Genomic DNA, 20187 nt, shown 5'->3' with positions numbered 1-20187 from the left:
TGCTTAAGGATCTTTTTAAGTGAAAATACACCACTGTCCCTCATCCCATTTAAAATAAACAAAACTGCCACAGAAAATACACGGGTTCGTAGCACGGACCTTATCACGGAGGTCCGGCCTCTGTGTCACGGACCCTATCGCGGAACATATCCTCCTCATCACAGAGGTTAGTCTCTGCGATAACCTCCGTGGCACGCTAATATCGTGGAGGCTTGTTGTCTTCGGGGTCCGAAATCACCTCAAACCCCATTTAAAAATTTTGAAACTCTTTTGGGTTACCTTTTTAACATCCCCGAACACAATTTGAGTTAGAAATTGATATTCTAAGCACGGGAAGGCCAAAAATAAATTGCTCAAAATTTTAGGGTGTTATATTATCCCCCTTAGGACCATTCATCCTCGAATGATGATCTAGGACACATTTCGTACGAGAATAACCACACTACATCAGAATCAAAGGATATACCCAGATAATAACTAGAAAGAACAAAATTTGTACCTCAAACTTCTTCATCCGTCACATGGAATAGAAATGGATACTTAGCCTTCATATCCTCTTCCGCTTCCCAAATGGCTTCTTCCACTTTATGGTTCCTCCAGAGGATCTTTACCAATAACACATCTTTAATCTGCAACCTACAAACTTGCATCCAAGATCCCTACTGAGACCTTTTCGTAAGACAGGGAATTCGAGACACTAACATCCTTAATAAGCACCACCAAGGAAGGATCATCCACATATTTCCTTAATATGGACACATGAAACACATGATGAATAGAACTCAAACTTCCAGGCCATTCTAACTTATAAGCAACACTTCTCACTCTCTTCAAAATCAAATAAGGACCAACGTAACAGGTACTGAGCTTCCCCTTCTTCCCATAATGTATCACTCCCTTCATGGGAGACACTTTTAAGAACACCCAATAACCCACATCAAACTCCAACTCTATTTTCCTCATGTTCACATAGGATTTTTGGCGACTTTGGGCAGTCCTGAGTGTAACACCCCATATTTTTTAGCTAAAAATCAAACCGTTGTTCCTACATGTGTAAATTATAATTCCATAGTGTATATTTAAATCCATGTGTGATGATACTTCTCCTAGTATATTAAGTGATTATGAGGTGAAAAGTGTTCATAAAAATCACTTGGAGCAAAGTTGAGCTAAGAGTCATTCATTTACCCAAAGTTTGATATTCGATTCTACAAGGGTCTACTTTGAACGTGTATAAATTTCAATACACATAGAATTTTTTAGCTCAAGACCACCAAATTGTAGATAATTGAATTAGCTTTCCAACGATATGAATTTTGCCAAAATCTGATACCCGAGCAAAAGGTTATGACATTTTTTGTATGAGGCAGTAAGCTACCGCGATTACACCACGTCACGGTGGCCCTTCAAATGGAAATATGGGTTGCGAATTTTTGGTTTAAATTATGGAAGGGCAAGGGGTTCTCCTCCCCCCAACCCAGGTAGTAAAAACACGATCTAAGGCCTCAATTGGGGAATTATTTGCCCTCATTCTCCAATTTTTCTCTCAAAAATCCAAACCCTAATCCTTTACCTCAAGATCAAGAATCAAAATCTTAAGTTCAAGATTTCAAGAAAAGGATCAAGATCCGGATTCCATCTTTCAAATCTTATAATCTAAGGTACATGGGGTTTTCCTAAAACTACATGGGCTTGTTGAAAACACTTTGAATATGGTTTAAAGTTTAGAAATCATGAATTTGCAAAGGAGTTTTGAGATTTATATTTACAATTGTGCATTATGAACTCTTTAATAATATTATAGCTTTGGTCTTGAGGCCTCTCCTTAAAAATTGAACTCTTACTTATATATATAAATGCATGAACTTGGTAAATTTAAATTTTGGATTGAGAGCATCAATGATTGGAAATTCCTCTCTTGTTTAAAGATTTCTTGTTTTCTTAAGTCATGATTTATTTGAATGTATTTTGTGAAGTATGCTACAAATGTCTTTATGGTTGTTAAGACTTGATTATTGTTTTTGCAGTGAAGAGAGGGTATTGTATTTGGTGTTAATGGTTAAAGATGTTTATTAAGAAACTTGCATGTTTTGTCATAAATTTCATGGCCACCACATGTTTGTTGAAAAACTGAAACAATGACTTTTACATAATTTGACAAATGCTTTGAAGCATGAATTTTCTTGAATTGTTTGAAGTATGGTGGTCCAAACTTTATATTTTGGAAGAGAGTACTATAAATGATATTGAATGTCTTAGATACAACTTGCAAGTCTTGGTATGACGAGACCAATTCAGATAATGCCATAGTAATAATGCAGAACAGAACAGAAAGCAGATTTTCATTCAGATTATCAGATTTTGAACTTACAGTGATTCATGTTTAGAAAAGGTTAAAATTGGGCTTAAAGAGAGTTAGGTGATTACCCAAAAAAGGCACGAGTTCAGGAAACTCATTTCCCAAAATTGTGTTTTGCCGATATGGGTTTATAACTTCCCCAAGAGGGATTATACGCTGGCCTAGTGTCATGGGGCGTATCAAATTCAAATACTTCAACTCTTGCGGCAAACTTGGGTTGGGGGCTTAGCCATCGAGTTAATGGCGGATCCCATATTGCCCGTGGGAAACTTTCAGATATGTAGGGTGTACCACCTAGCTCAGAAGTAATACAAAGCATAGAATTGCATTGACAAGATTATTTTAAGATCATTTGAGATGGCCCATGTATTCTAAACTATTCCATGCATAGTGTTTTTATGACTTTCTCTCACCTATGTTATATATGTATAGATTCATTATTTTGGATTGCTCTGCATACTAGTACATCGGTATTGTCCCCCTATATTCCAGGATTCAAGGCACAGTTTCGCGGTCCCATATAGCAGTAGATCCGCGCATGTCAGAAGTTGCAATTGTGAGCCTTCTCTTTTTCGGAAAGCCTAATTTTCAGATATCATTGTTTCTTTCTTTTTTATGGCCTACTGGGGGCGTTATCCCAGATTTGTCTCAGACGTATGATGGCTAATGTAATGTTAGAGATTTCGCAGACGGTTGTCACATGTTTAGAATATTCAGAATTTCCCTTTTTAAATTGTTCAAGTTTATGAGATTAACCATGGTTCTGTCATGAATTGTTTTTCATAAATTTTCTTATACTATATGAATATTGTACATGATTACCAGATTTAGAAGAGTTCCCAGGCCTTCATGGTTTGGGACGCTCGTCATGGCTAGGGCCTCGACTTGGATCGTGACACTAAGCCTATCCCGAATCACCTTCAACTTCTCCATTGATTGATGAACTAAATCAGGACCAAATAACCTTGCCTCATCAACTTCAAACCATCTGATAGGATATCTACACTTCCTACCATACAACGCCTCAAACGCAGCCATACCAATGCTGGAGTGATAACTATTATTGTACTCAAACTCTACAAGAGGCAAATGGTCAACCCAACTACCACCAAAATCAATTAGTCAAGCTCAAAGAATATCCTCTAACGTCTGAAGGGTCCTTTTTGCTTGTTCACCCGCCTGCGGGTGGAAAACACTACTAAGGGTCACCTTAGTCCCCAAACCTCATCTAAACGACCGCCAAAAATGAGATGAGAACTGAGTACTACGATAAAAAATAATAGAGACTGGAGCACCATGCAACTTCACAACATCCTGAATAAATAACCTTACATAATCCTCGACAGAATAATTAGTCCTCATCAGCAAAAATTAAGCAAACTTAGTCATCCTATCCATGATGACCCAAATAGAATCAAATTGGTTTTGAGACTGTAGAAGACCAAAAATAAACTCCATATTTATCACTTCCCATTTCCACAAAGGCAACTCAATTTTTGAGACAACCCACCAGGCCTCAAGTGCTCCATTTTCACTTATTGACACACCATGCACTTGGCCACAAAATTAGCAACATCTCTCTCTATGTTATTCCACCAATAAATCTTGGTAAGATCATTATAAATCTTCATCGAATCAGGATGAACCAATTAATGCGACTCGTGACCTTCATCCAAAATTCTACCTTGAAGCCCAACCACACCGGGAACGCAGAACCTCCCTTGGTACCTCAAGATATCATCAACACCAATATCCAAAGCCATTAGCTTATATCTACCCATATCATCCTTGATTCGCATCAAGATAGCATCCAACACTTGCTTCTCTTTTACCTCAGCACCGAGAGATGACCTCACAACCTCTTGCATAAACATACCACCATCCTCAGAATCTAACATAAAAACTCCAAGATTAGCTAAACAGTGAATATCCTTCACCAATCCTGCTTTTCCTCTTCTACACGGGACAAGATCCCCAAAGAGAACTTGTTAAAAGCATCATCAACCACGTTAGCTTTATGTGGGTGATTGTGGAGACTTATGTCTTAATCCCTTAGCAACTCTAGCCATCTCATTTGCCTGAGATTTAACTCCTTCTGGGTGAACACATACTAGAGGATCTTATAATCTGAAAATATGTCAACTTGAACCGTATATAGATAGTGCTGCCAAATCTCCAATTCGAACACCACAGCCAGCAACTCCAAATCATGAATTGGATAATTCCTCTCGTGAAATTTTAACTTCCTAGAAGCATACGCTACCACTTTGCCATGTTGCATCAAAACACATCCAAGTCCCACACGGAACGTATCACAATAAATCACGAAACCATCACTATCCTTGGGTAGGGAAAAATCAGAGCAGAAGTTAATTTATCTTTCAGTTTCTCAAAACTACTTTCACAAGCATTGGACTAGAGAAACTTCACCTTCTTCTGAGTTAGCCTGGTCAAAAATGCAACAATCAGAGAAAAGCTCTCCACAAACCTCCTATAATAACCCGCTAAACCCAAGAAGTTATGAATAACAGTTGAAGTTGTATGTCTAGGCCATTTCTTAACCACCGCCACCTTCTGTAGATCTACCATGATCCCTTCACTAGAAATAACATCATCCAGAAAAGTAACAACATTCAACCAATTCACACTTAAAAAACTTAACGTACAATTGTTGATTCTTTATGGTCTGCAGTACAACATGGGGGAAATTGACTTGATCCACCTTACTCTTCGAATATACCAAAATATCATCTATAAATACAATCACAAACAAATCCAAAAACTAATGGATACCCGGTTCATGAGATCCATAAATGTCACCAGAGGATTGGTCAACCCAAAAGACATAACCAAGAACTCAAAATGTCTATATTGAGTACGAAAGGTTATCTTAGGGATATTCTTCTCCTTAATTTTTAACAGATGATAACCCAAAGAAGTTCAATCTTGGAGAAATACTTAGCACCCTGTAGTTGGTCAAAGAGATCATCAATTCTAGGAAGAGGGTACTTATTCTTCACTGTTACCTTATTCAACCGGTGGTAATCAATACACATATGACAAGAACCATCTTCTTATGCACGAAGAGAATAAGAGCACCCCACGGAGACATACTAGTGCGGATAAAACCCTTGTTAAGAAGATCCTTCCACTGCTCCTTAAGCTCCTTCAACTCGGTCGAGCCATTCTATAAGGAGGGATAGAGATAAGTCGAGTGTTTGGAATAAGATCAATCCCAAAATCAATTTCTCTATCGGGAGGAACACTAGGAAGATCATCAGGGAAAACCTTAGAAAATTCACTAACCATGGCAACGGATTGTAAAGAAGGACCCTCCAAGTTAGAATCTTTAACCTGGACTAGATGATAAAGACACCTCTTGGAAATCAATTTGCAGGCGCTAAGGTACAATATGAACCTTTTCTTAGTCACTAGGGAACTCCTTTCCCACTCAATAACTGACTCATTAGGGAATTTAAAGATGATCTTATGAGTCTGACAGTCTAAAGAGGCATAGCACGAGTACAACCAGTCCATCCCCAAGATAACATCAAAATCTAGCATATCTAATTCAAACAGATTCACCAAGGTTTCCCTACCACCAATAGATATCACACAACCCCTATAGACCCTTCTAGCAACCACAGAGTCGGCCACAAACGTAGAAATAAAAAAATAGTCTGAAATACACTCAAGATCAAAACTAAAATGCACAACCACAAATGGGGTCACATAAGAAAGATTAGACCCCGGGTCAAGTAAATAGTACACATTATGACAGAAGAGTTTTAACATACCAGCGATGACATCAGGAGATACCTCAGACTCTTGACAAGTAGTAAGAGCATAAAGGAGGTTCCGACCTGTATCGGAGCCAAAAGCGGCACCTTTGGTGAAATAGCTAATGAAGTAGAAATAGGAACCTTGTTGGCCCTAGAAGCAACCTTTGAATGACAATCCCACTGCAAATAACCAATCTGACCACAACTAAAACACTAATTCTTCCCCTCATCACAGAAACCGGGATGCATCCAGTCGTAAAATCTGTAAGGAGGATATGATGGAGTTGACTGGGCCCTACTAGCCTGATATTGGGTACTTCACCCTATACTCATCATTACTCTAAAAATGCGATCTTCGAACGGCTTTAAATAAGGTGTACTAGCCATCGCATAGGAACCCAAGTTATCCCACTTCTTCTTGGACCACTTCCTACCATCTCTACCACTCTATTGCTGACCTACACCCTGATCTGAATACTAAAACTTCTTACTCTATCTCTTTCCCATATCTTTCTGCCTCTTTTTTTTCTCTTCAACTTACTGCATATACACTATTAGTCGAGAGATATTCATATCCTTGTTCAATAAGGTAGATTTGCTCTCCAAAATTAACTCATGAGATAGAACAAAATCAAATTTCCTCATTCTAACCCTCATGCTAGACACCATTTTAGGAGAATATCGTGGCAACTAGTGTTTCAAGGTATACTCTTTTACTAACATCCTATCTTGCTTCATGTTCACAAACTTCTTTGTTTTTGTCTTCCTCAAACCTCGAGGAAAGAAGCGGTCAAGAAAGACACTAGAGAAGTCATCCCACAAAGCAAACTCAGCATTATCACCCCTAAGCCATTCTCACTCCTCGTACCATTGGTTTGCCATATCCTTCAACTAATAAGTAGCGAATTCCATACCCTCTACCTCAGTAGCATGCATAACCTAAAAAAATCTTCTTCATCTTATCTATAAACTTTAAGGATCCTCCTCAACCTTAGTACCATATAAAGTTGGAGGGCACAACCTCATAAACTGGCCAAATCTAGTGGACTCAGATTAACTCTCGTCAATACCAGCAAAAACCCATCTAAAGTATCTGAGATGTCCCCAGCTAAGTTAACAGATGAATGGATTAGTGAAACTCAACATTAGTAATATCTCCCTAAGTTAGTGCAGTATGAGTGCCACCAGCTGGAGAAGGATTAGTGGAGACAGGTGGAACTCCACAGAGACAATCAGAAGCAGCGACCCTAGACTGGGTTTGTACCCCAAGAGTAGGACGAATTCCATCCACACTGTCCTCAGGCGGGACAAATGAGTTTCCACGAGCTTTAGATCATCTGGGAGGCATGATTTGAAAGGCAAATAAATGAGAGTTAGAGAAGTCCAAGACCTTAGACTCTATAGCCCGAAAATAAGACAACAAGAAAGAAAAACATTCCAAAATATCTCGTAGTCTCTCCCTTCTAAGTGTGGCATGCTAAACACCCATAAAAGAGACTCTACTTGACACAACTTTATGGATACCCCATGACACCAAAACCTAGGCTCTTATACCAACTTTGTCACGACCCAAACTTTTTCACGACCCAAACTTTGTCACGACCCAAACCAGAGTCTGTGTGTGACGGGAAACCCAAATCCACCAAGGATCGGAGATCGCCCCCTAATCTTATTCCAATACCACTAAGAATACCTAGCAGCAGATGAATACCAATATAAGATAAATGGTAATAAGAAATCCAAAAAAAATCTGTATCGAATCAACATCTGAAAACATCCACAATACTTATGTCTACAATATCCACAAAGCCTCTAACAAAATTAAGTACCAATAAAATGTCCAGACATGCCCTCGACCATTCGAAAAACAAATCTGAAATAAAGTCTAAGACATGAGAAACCAAAACATGAGATGAAGTCTTTCGAATGATGGAAGCTCACCACTTCAAGTCAACTCACGAACTAACCACGAACATCTAATCAGTGCGCCAGAAAGGTAAACTTGCCTTCGGACCCTACATCGAGTAGGGATATAATTTTTGAAGATGGTTAGTAGTTGGAGTGGTAGCATGCAACTCAGGGATAAGGATAAAATAATGTCATCGATCCAAAAACCAAATCAAAACTAATGCACATAATATTATGCAATACATACATTTATAATATCACATGCCCAGAAAAGGGAACAAGGCTTAGCATAAAATTTTAAATCATTAACCTGGACTGTGTAGCTTAAACATCAGAAACTAGTACCCAGGGTTATATGGGCCCCAAATCTCACCTCCTGATCGGCCCCTAGCACGTGTAGTAGCATGAACCAAAGAAAAATCATATATATACGCACGGGTGACTCGAACCTCCCAACATATACTAAGGTGACTTAAGCACCCGATCATGTAATGTTAATATGAGAGACTCTAACCTCCAAATTATGTAATAATAATAATAATAGGGTGGACTTGAACCACCTGGTCATAAGCAAGGGTACTCAAACCCTCAAGTCATATCGACCCCCGCATCGACAAATACGATTTCTAATATTGGTCTCTCGGGACTTCCACTTTCACGGTTAGCTACGCAACTCTCTTTTAACCTCAATTAAAATAGTTAACATATAATCCCATTTTATTAAACCAATTAAGCATCAAGGCAACCCGTGGATATCGTCATACCAATATCACTTGCAAGTTCATATCATCATGTCATGTCAATTATTTAGCCAACTGGGACTCTAACCCATCAACCCAAAAGACATCCAAGTAATTAATCATTTAGGACTCAAACCCGTTTAACCAACCGAACCCCAAGGTTCCAATAAAACTTCAATCCATGGCCACTAAGGCCTTTCAAAGAAAGCATTTATACTCTATTTAATCCTTTTATGCCAATTCATTAGTACAAGTGAGCAATTTAAATTGTGTGACAAATCATGTTCAATGTCAATTTCACAAAACGTTGAGGGCACATAATTTTCAAAATCATATGCCAAGGTAAAAACATAAAATTGTGGTTTAATCATGACCCCTCAGTTTAATTACAATTCTTCTGCATTCTACAATGTTCAAAAACATTAATAAAAATGAATATTGCATAATAAACCATGAAAAATCAATTAATGTCCAATCAAGTCAAAAGCCCTCAACTTTGTCAAAACCCACATAAAAATTATGCATTAATAATCAATTTATGTCATTAAGAAAATATAAGTCCAAGAAAAAAAAATGCATGCCATAATTACCAAGTAATTTGAAGAAAATAATACCTTGGGGACCCTATATGTTCACCTCCTTAAGCCCTAGCCTTTAGTTGAAAAGGCGAATTTTGAGAGACAATGATCGAGAGTGAAAATAATGACCTTAGTATCGTGAAAACTGATAAAAATTGGCTTATGTAGTGCTTAAGGGTCCTTTTAAGTGAAAAGACCACCTCATTGCCTCTCATCCCATTTAAAATAAACAAAACTGCTGCAGAAAATATACGAGTTCGTGGTATGAACCTTATCGTAGAGGTCCAACCTCCGTGTCACAGCCCCTATCGCAAAATACAGCCTCCATGGCACGGAGGTTAGTCTCCACGATAACCTCTGTGGCATGCTAATATCGCGGAGACTTACTGCCTCCGGGGTCCGACATCACCCCAAACCCTATCCAAAAGTTTCAAAACTCTTTTGGGTTATCCTTTTAACTTTTTCGAACATAATTTGGGTCAAAAATCAATATTTCAAACACAAAAAATTCAAAAATAAATTGCTCAAAATTTGAGGGTGTTACAGTGTTATGCTAGCCTATGCTAAGAGAGTTGTAAGGTGAAAATTTTTCTTATGGACCTCATACCGTGTAATATTGTATGAGGCCTTTATAGATTGACATGTGGAGCTTGTGGCCCAACTTATACAATAAATTTTTTTAATAGTTTCTCTTCGTTTCATTATTCTCTTTCTTTGACTTATTCTCCTTTGTTTATTATAAAAATTACATATATAACGATATGTTTACTAGTATTTACTAAAAATTCCGACTTTTTCCAAAATCTCATAAAATACCTACATTTGACTGTTGAGGATACAAGTTAATTAACTTAGATACATACTACGAATACATGTTTTAATTAAACTAACTAGCAAGTTTTAAGGAAAGTAACGGATCACTTAGCATTAAAACAACAATTAATCTAACTAATTATGGTAAAAATAAAATAAGATCTCATGATTTATGGCAATTAGTTTGTTATTCCACCTTTCTAATAAAAAATCTTTCACATAATCTATTTTGAAATAGCAAAAACTTCATACCGTGTGTTTCAAAGATTCAGACGATCAATTTTTTTTTCTGATTTGTTAATTTTGTTTGTTTATTTGAAATAAATATTCCAGTGTTGTTACGTCATTCCGATGTTTGGGTTAACAAAATCAACTATGTGGGCTATAAGAGTGATGGAACTGTGATCAGTGAACATGTAACTTACGAAAAACTGATTTTGACAATTGTCGAAGAACTAAAAATAGACAAAACCAGAAAAATATTGAGGCCCATTACATCGTTGAAGGAAATTCTTGTCTGTTTTTGATTCGTTAGATTGACTGCATAAGTTAGATGATATCTTTAATTGAAAAATCATGCAGAACAACTTATTTCTGCCAATTTTGATTATTTATTGCAGTATTGTTGTTGGGTTTTTTATTCTATTCTTATGTTGTACTATATACATAATAACAAAAGATGTATCGTCATATATTAATATGTATCTTATTCAATTATTGATTTTTCAAATACCTTCACTTTTCCTATAAATATTATTAAAGTAGATTTTCATTACTATATGCATTTCGGATTGTGTGATATCTATGATGATGTATTACAATCTATCACATGAGATTGTGACATTGACTGTACAAATTAGAATAATTGTTTAAGCTAAAGATCATGCAATGTTAACTTGTTTCTGTCAAATTTTTATGATTTTCTGACAGTAAAGATATTTGGGATGTTTTGGCTGAATGTATTTTGTATTAGATACATAATAACAAAACATGTATCTTTCTTTATGAATATGTATCTTGTTCATTTGTTGCTCTTTCAGTTACCTGCATTTTTCCTTTAATAACATTCGATACATAAAGAATCTAATTTGTATCTTTTGTAATACGACTTTCAATAAAATTAAAACAACACTAGATACATATCAAAGCATTAACAGTAACTCACAGATACAAGTTAACACAACATGTATCTATGTACTTATAAATTTGTATCTTTTGTTATATTAATTTCAATAACACATAAAAAAACACAAGATACATATAAAATTGACAACAAAGAATCAGATAAATGATAAATTTCTAAACGTATCATCCATGTATAATTATGTATCTCAGCCTAATACTTATCAGATCTAAACATGTCAATAACTTTGAAAGAACAGACCTTCTTAAAACGCTGAAAGTTCATTGTTTCTCATCAAATCAAAGTTCCAATGTAAATCGAAGCCTGGCTGTACAACTCATTTGGAGAAATCTCTTTAGTATTAACAGCTTTCCCTGTTCTTGACATGTCCTCCTTTAACCAATACTACAAAAAAACGATGCAAAAAGAAGGTTATCATCACTTTCACTTTATCCTTTCATATTATTTAATTTTTTTCCAGTTTTCACTTGAAAAGGGAGGAGGTTGCTGTAAATGACCATCACTTTCCCAAATACAGAAGCCAGAAGCTAAGGAGCAACTACAGTAAACCCACCAAAACAGTTTCAAGGTTGTAGATTGCCCTATGAAAATCAAATTGCAATTGGATTGCTGCACGAAACTGCAAGTTCATAAAAATTGATAAATGACGTGTGAGCATAAACAAAAATTAGATAAACAATATTTTTCAGGATTCTACCGAACTACTGGACCTAAATGATTTTGCATCTTATTCATATATTCAAAACAATAGCAAAAGGAGAAGTAAACATCAACAACAACATGCCCAATATATTTTCAAATCTCTATTCATAATGTTAATTCAAAACAATATAGCCTAAACAAAAGATAATCAAAGAAATTGCATAACAAAAAAAAAATCACTTTGTAAACCCAATCACAAAATTATTTTTTGAAAAAAAAGGTGTAAAATAAGAATAGAAGAAATTGAAGTTGATTTTAGGGAGGAAATTTACCTTAATTTAAAGGTTTGAATTAGAGAGAGAGATTGGATAGAACTACTGCTTGAATTAAGGCATATAAAGAGGAGAAAATGGATTAATTTTTGGTAAAGTTACGGCTAAAGAAAAGGAGGTTTTAACTTGTATCTCAATTTTACCAAAAAATTGTAAATGTTGGAATTTAAGTAATATTTTAAAAGTGGAGGAATTTTTAATAGTTTAGAAACATAAGTTGTTTATTTAGGTAATTATTCCTTGTTTATTTTGATTTTAACTTTCTTTTCTTTCTTCCTTATAATACTCCTCACTTTTTTTTTGGTAATTTCTTTTTTTTTTTTTACTTTTTGGTATTACGCTAAATTTTAATTAATTAAAAATAAAAAATAGTATATATATATATATATATATCAGACGTCACTTTCTTGTGTGACGTCACTTTCTTGTGTAAAAAAAGATAAAAAGTTCAGGATTTATATATATATATATATATACATATGTGTATGCCACGTATGTGCCACGTAGGCACTAAAGGTGTCAAAATTACACTTTTAATTAGTTTAAGGGGGTAATAGGACCCCCTTTAAGTTGAGGTGTGTCGTAGGCTTTTTGAGTATATTTCAGGAGGGTAATTGGGTATTTTCTCTTAATATTTTTTAAAAAGATATATTTCAGCGTGTTTTAAAAAGTAAAATATCATATTTTTTCCTACTTTACATTAAATATCATATTGAACTGATAAAATAAAGGTGAATGTTTTATTCATCAAATTTAATAACTTTATATTATTTTCTCCATTCATTTTTACTTGTTGTGTTTTGCTTTATCAAAGGCATTTTGACTAAACTTGGAAGCTAAATTAAAGTAGATTAGTTTAATATTTAAAATTTTAAATTTAGATGCTTAGAAGCTATGGGGGGAAAATGTTATTAGTTGCAATCCTTCTTATATTCATATAATAAAAAAAATTTCAAAATCGAATTGTGAAATAACAAACCTTTATAAGCGTGACTCTTGATAACAGCGTGCCATTTGTTATTTCACTTAACAACCTCTTAAATCAAGATGATATTAACTTAACAACCCTAAGTTTTAGTCTTAATAATTCAGAATTAGTTCACTTGTCATTTACGTTTCTCGAGAGTAAACTGCATTAACTTTGATCAATATTTTAAGATATATTTTTTCATTATATTAATATAAGAAGGATTGTAACTTATAATATTTTTTTGTGTAGTTTCTAAGAATCTAAATTTAAAATATTAAATTAATCTACTTTAGTTTAACTTTTAAGTTTAGTCAAAATGTTCTTTATAAAGCAAAACGCAACAAGTAAAATGAAAGAAGGAAATAATATAAAATTATTGAAGTTGAATAGTTGATGAATAAAACATTCACCTTTATGTCCTCGGCTCAATATGCTATTTAGTGTGAAGTTGAAAAAAATATATGATTTTTATTTTTTTAAACACACAAATATTTTTCTAAAGTGAATTATATTAAACCAAAACAAAACTTACTTTTTAATTCAAAGTCACTTTCTTGTATGACAAAAGACAAAAAAATTCAGGATATATATATATATATACATATATATATATATATAGTCTGGTTCTTGTTCTGAGTGGTCTTGTTTCTTCTCTTGGTTATTGTCTTTTCCTTTAATATTACCCTGTTCATCTTTTTCTTTTCAGTTTTAGGTTCCTTTCTTATTAGTATACATTAAATGATCTTCAAATCCATGCAATTTTGTAAACTAAGTGCATGCTCTATTAACAAGCGAAGATCGCTTATTCAGATCTATAATATTAAAACATATGTATTAATAAATAAATATGTACTAATAAGTAATTTACTAATTTTACAAGGTCGAAAAACTGACGGTAATCCGCATGGTCATCCAGATCTATAATATTAAAATCACATTTGAAAGAAAATATGAACTTCATCAATTCAAACATAATTTACAAACTAGAGAGAAAAATATAAAGATCTATGTAACAACTACTTACATGTTTTAAGGAAGAAGTAAGGTTTTCCTTTCGGGAGTCCTCTGAAGGCTGACAACTATCGGAATGAAGAAATAAAAGACTAATATACACTACACACTCTTTTTTTTTTTGTTTTGATGAACAAACTAAGAACTTTATGAACAAAAAACTTTAGAAGACTATTTTCTCACTCTTGATTTTTTTCTCTTACTTCTCTCTAGTTATATATTTTTAAGTCTTCCATAAGGTGCTATTTATAGGCATTTGTGGACTTCAAATCTTTACTTCAATGTGCTTGATAAAACTTTAGCAAGTTGGATGGATCCCACGGTCACATGGCTATGTCTTTACTTTAGCTCTCATCCGTCAATTTATTTATCTGTTATATCATTGCATACGTCTTTTTTTTTGTCTTTTTGTAAATATCGCAGCCTCTTCATCTGTCTCTCTTTCATTTGTATATGTATAATCTGTAAATCTTACAACAAGAAACCTAGAGACACTGAACACTTTATTTCAGTTCTAAATGCTCTAAGTTATTATTTTACTGAGAAAAACAACACTAACAGATTTAAATTTTATGTTGTTCTTAGGGGAAAGACACAGGAAGTATTTCAGACATAGATAAAGGTAATGGATTCTATAAAAGACTATACAACCGCTCTTTATAAATGCTTTGATGATTTAACAGAGGCATTAGATTATGCCCGTATAAATTTAGGTCCAAATTATTATAATACTCTAAGCCCTAAGTCCAAATATGAAAGAAATTCCCCAATATAATATTAAAAAAAAAACACATACGAAATTATATTTTGTGATCATTGTTCCTCTATGACTGAAGCTTTCAAAAGACTAAATCATGCCAATGAGATTTTAAGACAAGATAATGAAAACCTTGTAAATGAAAAAGGACAAATGTTAGAACATATAGGTATTTTACAAGATCGTATAAATATTCTTCATTTTGAACTGTCACAATAGGCTCAAAAAATTTATGAGACTCAAATAATCCCAAAAAATTCTCCATCTTATTCAAAAATGGAGAGACCTACTGTATCGGGTAAAGATACAACTAGTCCAGCTCAAATGGTAGTTAGTAAAGACTCCTCAAATTCGTTAATGGGTGTGCATTCTGCAATGAATGTAGAAAGACCCACTGTATCAGGTAATGATACAGCTAGTCCAACTCAAACGGTAGATGGTAAAGACTCATCAAATCCGTTGACGGCTGGCACTTTGTCAAAAAGTGTAGGGAGAATACTCCTAGTCAGTTTCAAGATCATAGGTACCCACACTTCAGACGAAGGAAGCTCTTCAAAGACTAGGAAAGGTTTTCCTTAGGATAAAATAAAAATGAGAAAAGAAATATAGAAAAAATAGTAGTAGACTCAATAAAAAAAATTGTTAGCAGAGCAACTACCCAAAGAAATAACGTACATTACAGACGAACTAAGGGTAGACTAGATTTTAAGATAAAAGTATCCTTTTTATTTAGCTTAATAAATAGACCTTGTGAAAATATAACGATTTACAGAGAAATTAGAGAAAAATTAGACAGTCTATACATAGAATATAAGAGACTTAACATAACATATTACAATAGAAGGATAAGATATCTAAAGAAACGGTGTAACATAGTAGATATTCCTTTAGAATTTGCGTCTATGCTACTTAGATTGCCTTTTTCTTTATATTTTTCACTTGCATAAGCACAAATTCTTTTATCCTTTTTGTCATATATATATATATATATATATATATATAGTAGAAGAGGTGGTTTCGACACCTCTGCTACATGGAATTACCAAAAAGATGTAAGGGCAATTTGGACTTTAAATATATGGGTTGCTAAAAGTCATTATACTTTCTGTTGTGTTATATGTATTCTATTAAAGTCTTTAAAAAAATGTCCACCTTCTTCCATTTAATTATAGATCATGACACTATAAAAAGTCCACCTACTTTCACTTAATTACATACCATGCCTCAAATATATAATGATTCCATTGTTCCATTATAATGATTTAAATATTTAATATATTCTATTAATTTATATTAATCAACTATAACTATATATTTGAAGTAAAAAAAAAATTATTTATTTAATAGGCTATGATGTTCAAAAATAATTTGGTTATATTTATTTTAGTAAATTAAAAAAGACTTATTACGTTTGTTTTATATAGAAATACTAATGTTTAAATTTAAAATTTTATAATACAATAATAAAATTAATTTCTAATGAATATTTTCTTAACATTTGTGTTGAGTCAATATGTATCAAGTTAAAAGGAATTAATAAAATATTTAAAATTATAAAAATTTAATTTTGTGAGAGGTAAACATAATATACTGTCAAATAATGCTTAATAATGTCATATTTTATATAAAATTGTCTGCTTGAATGATTTTTTTATATTTTATTTTTTTAGTTTTCTTATCTTATTTTTTAAAATTTTTATATATAATAAAAATTACATGATACATACCACAAATCACAATAATTAATAACTTAAAATATTTAAAAGACATATAAAAATTTTATTGACTCTCATTATTTTAGCAATGCCACATAAATTGGGACAAAAGAAAAAGTACTACAAATCATAATAATTAACAACTTAAAATATTTAAAAGATATATAAAAAATTTAGTTGACTCTCAAAATTATATTGAAGGCACATAAATTGGGACACAAGGAGTAAATATATTATTTGATAATTACGTAAAGATTATTATAAATCACAATAATATATATATATATATATATATATATATATATATATATATATGTTATTCAACTTTAATTAATTTAAAATTTTATTTAACACCAAAAAAGAGGAATCACCAAAGAAAATAACGGAAGAGTATTATATGGAAGAAAGAAAAGAAAGTTAGAATCAAAACAAATAAAGAAGCAAAAATAAAAGAGAGAGAAACCATTAAAAAAGTTTGTTGTATAAGTGGGGCCACAAGCTCCACATGTCAATCTATAAAGGGTCTCATACAAGTACCTCTTGGCGTGTGAGGCCCATAGTAAAATTTTTCGTTGTAAGGCCTTTATTATTAATTTAGAATTCTTTATTTTCGAAAAATCTTAGTAGCTCATTTAGTTGGTTATCAGAACATTCACCTTTTTGGTGAGGGTTTGATTTCATCCCTTGTAATCCGCTCGCCCATTTGCCCTCACCCTACCCCGATGTTAGAGAAAAATAATTATTTTAAAAACAAATCTTGCTTGTCTGGTCATTAAGATTCTTATAGTTATGCAGATATTTTAGGGGTGAGCGTGGTATGGTACAGTACAACATTTTAAACTTTGGTACAGTAAGTTCGATTTTCGGTATCTAAAAGAACAATACTATTACCATACCAAATTTGCTCGGTATGGTTCGATATTTTTAAATTCGATTTCGGTATTTTACGATATGATAATTCGGTAACCATACTTTATTTGATTTCGACTTACATATATTCATATAGAAAAAGTATAGCTTTAAACTTTAAAAACGTCTCAATCATATAAAACTAACAATTATCTTTGTTGATCAATTACACAAAAAAAATATTTCAATCACGATTGAGTAGTTCAAGATACAAACTATGAACAACATTACCTAAACTTAAGTATAATACTTCTAAATAATAAGCTGCTCAAAAAATATATTTCTAAATAAAAGATATTTTTATGTTCAATTGGCTAATGAATGATATATAAAAATATTTAATAATCTTAAATATAATATATATGAATTTTATATATTATTAAAAAACCTTGGTGCGGTATATGGTATTTCGGTATTTATTACATAAATACCAAATAAATACCAAATACTGTACCAAATACCAAAACAATTTAAAACTTCTACCAAATACCATACCATATATAATATCCATACCGCGATATAAAAAAATTTGGTTTCGATATGATATTTGGTATGTACCATACCATGCTCACTCCTACGCCGTAGTCAATTTTGTAAAAAGATTGAGGCACGATGATCAGATCAATGCCCTCTGTAGTCACAGAAAGGTGCAATTCGTTATCAATTATCTAAGATTAATCAAGTTCTAAAGATTAAGGGTAAATGTTTACTTTGCTAATTAGAAAGCACTGAACTTATGTCCTATGATAAAAACATTCTCTACAAAAGTTTGCCTAGCTAAACATGTCATAGTTAAGGGTATGTTGGAGAACAAATTTCATTAAATAGAAATAATGATAAAAATAAAGACCACGAATTTAAGACAAATCTAGAGATCACCTCAAAAGAGGGCCAGTCAGTATAAAAACTGTATTTAGATTCGTGCAACATAAGACCAATTTAAAAAGGACCTTTCTCACCAGATTCTTTCATTTCTAAAGCTCGAATTTGACCTCTCTGCTTAAAATTAAAGGAATCTATTCATACACCACGTCCTTTGAAAATGATTGATGAGAACCTTAGGTACATTATGACTATCAATAATAGTTTAGAATTGTTTTCAATATTCTTTTGTTATAGTTAAATTTGTGAAAATAGTATTGAAGGCAAGGGTATTATGGTCGATCAAACTCTTTTCTTTTACGGCTAACTATAGTTGTGTGCAATAAATTTTGAGCAAGGATGAGAATAAATTTTGCTAAAAACAAGAATAAGAGTAAAAAAATAATGATTAAGTAAGAAATAAGAAGATCATAAATTGCTTGTATTCGCTGAGCTTGATAATGGAGTTCCATTTTACAAGTTAAACGTGAGATGCATTCTTCTTCCATGCGAAGCTTTACTTAATGGGTAATAAAGTTTGGATACTAGTGACAAAAGACTGTTGCCTTATGAAAAAGGCTAATCTTAATAATTAGTGCTCAAGTGGTGTCTCACGCTGCAGTCTGCTCAATACTGATTGTACTAAGTCGAAGATCATCAAGCATATTTTGTTTAGGCAAATTAGAACTGGGTGTCAAAATATAATATTATAACAATTTTAGAAAATATATACATAAAATATTTAGTCTCACGGAGAAACCACAATTTCACGTGTCCCATATTTTCCGTTAAATTCACCACTGTCTGTATGTCAAATCTCCACTGATTTTCTTCTGTCTATCAAATTTGGCTGTTGTATTCAATCATTCTATTAAAATTTATAGCGAAAGTTTATCATGTATTTTAAAATCTCCGATAAAGGCTTATATAGTTAAAAATTAATGGTCAATGATCACAAAGAAGCCTAGAAAGATTGTCGTGTCATTTCGTGCAGAACATGTATTTAGAAACTGAAAATCAACCCTTAGATATTGTTCTTAATTTTGAATATATAAAGAAAATATATCATCAAAACGTTAATTATTTTCATATAATATATTATGCCTCGTACAATTACAATATGTCACTTTACACCTAGTCATACATCAATAAATTACTAGTAGAAAATTACTTTTCCTTCTTGGCGGAGAAGCTGCTATCAAGGACCGGCAATGACAACGATGATGACGATGTTTGCCTTGTCCGTGCTTTGTTAGGAAACAAAATCGAATACAACAACAATAACAATATATCCACTATATTCTCATAAAGTGGAGTTTGGGTAGGATAAAATATATGTAGTCAGCGGCGGATCTAAATAGTAATCAGGGGTTCATCCGAACCCGCTTCGACGGAAAATTATATTATTTTTATACTATTTTTACATGGTTAAAAATATTTTTATGTATATAAAGTAGATGTTGAACCCCTTTCGACTAGTCCGTACGTTTACTTCTGAACCCCCTCAATGAAAATTCTGGCTCCGCCTCTGTATGTAGTCCATATCACTACCTCAGATGAAGTAGAGAGGTTGTTTTGGATAGCCTCCGGCTTAGGATAGATAATGATATAACAAACCAAAAACATAAAAACAAACGACAAAAGGGAATATCACACCGCTAGATAG

At 33.0% G+C, this 20187-nt stretch overlaps 1 long non-coding RNA gene across 1 annotated transcript; it reads right to left on the bottom strand.

Annotated features, from left to right (window-relative positions):
• Nucleotides 1-11569: 11569 nt before the first annotated feature.
• On the bottom strand, nt 11570-14481 carry LOC107875107. The gene is made up of 3 exons (XR_001675753.2): nt 14293-14481; nt 11878-11943; nt 11570-11708 (listed from the first exon to the last, which is right to left on the bottom strand). It is a non-coding gene; the product is annotated as an uncharacterized LOC107875107 (long non-coding RNA).
• Nucleotides 14482-20187: the final 5706 nt, after the last annotated feature.

The sequence above is a fragment of the Capsicum annuum genome, chromosome 6, assembly GCF_002878395.1.
Source record: "Capsicum annuum cultivar UCD-10X-F1 chromosome 6, UCD10Xv1.1, whole genome shotgun sequence".
Taxonomy (NCBI): Eukaryota; Viridiplantae; Streptophyta; class Magnoliopsida; order Solanales; family Solanaceae; genus Capsicum; species Capsicum annuum.
Note: the sequence above shows the minus strand (reverse complement) of the source record. Positions and strands in the feature narration are given on the sequence as shown.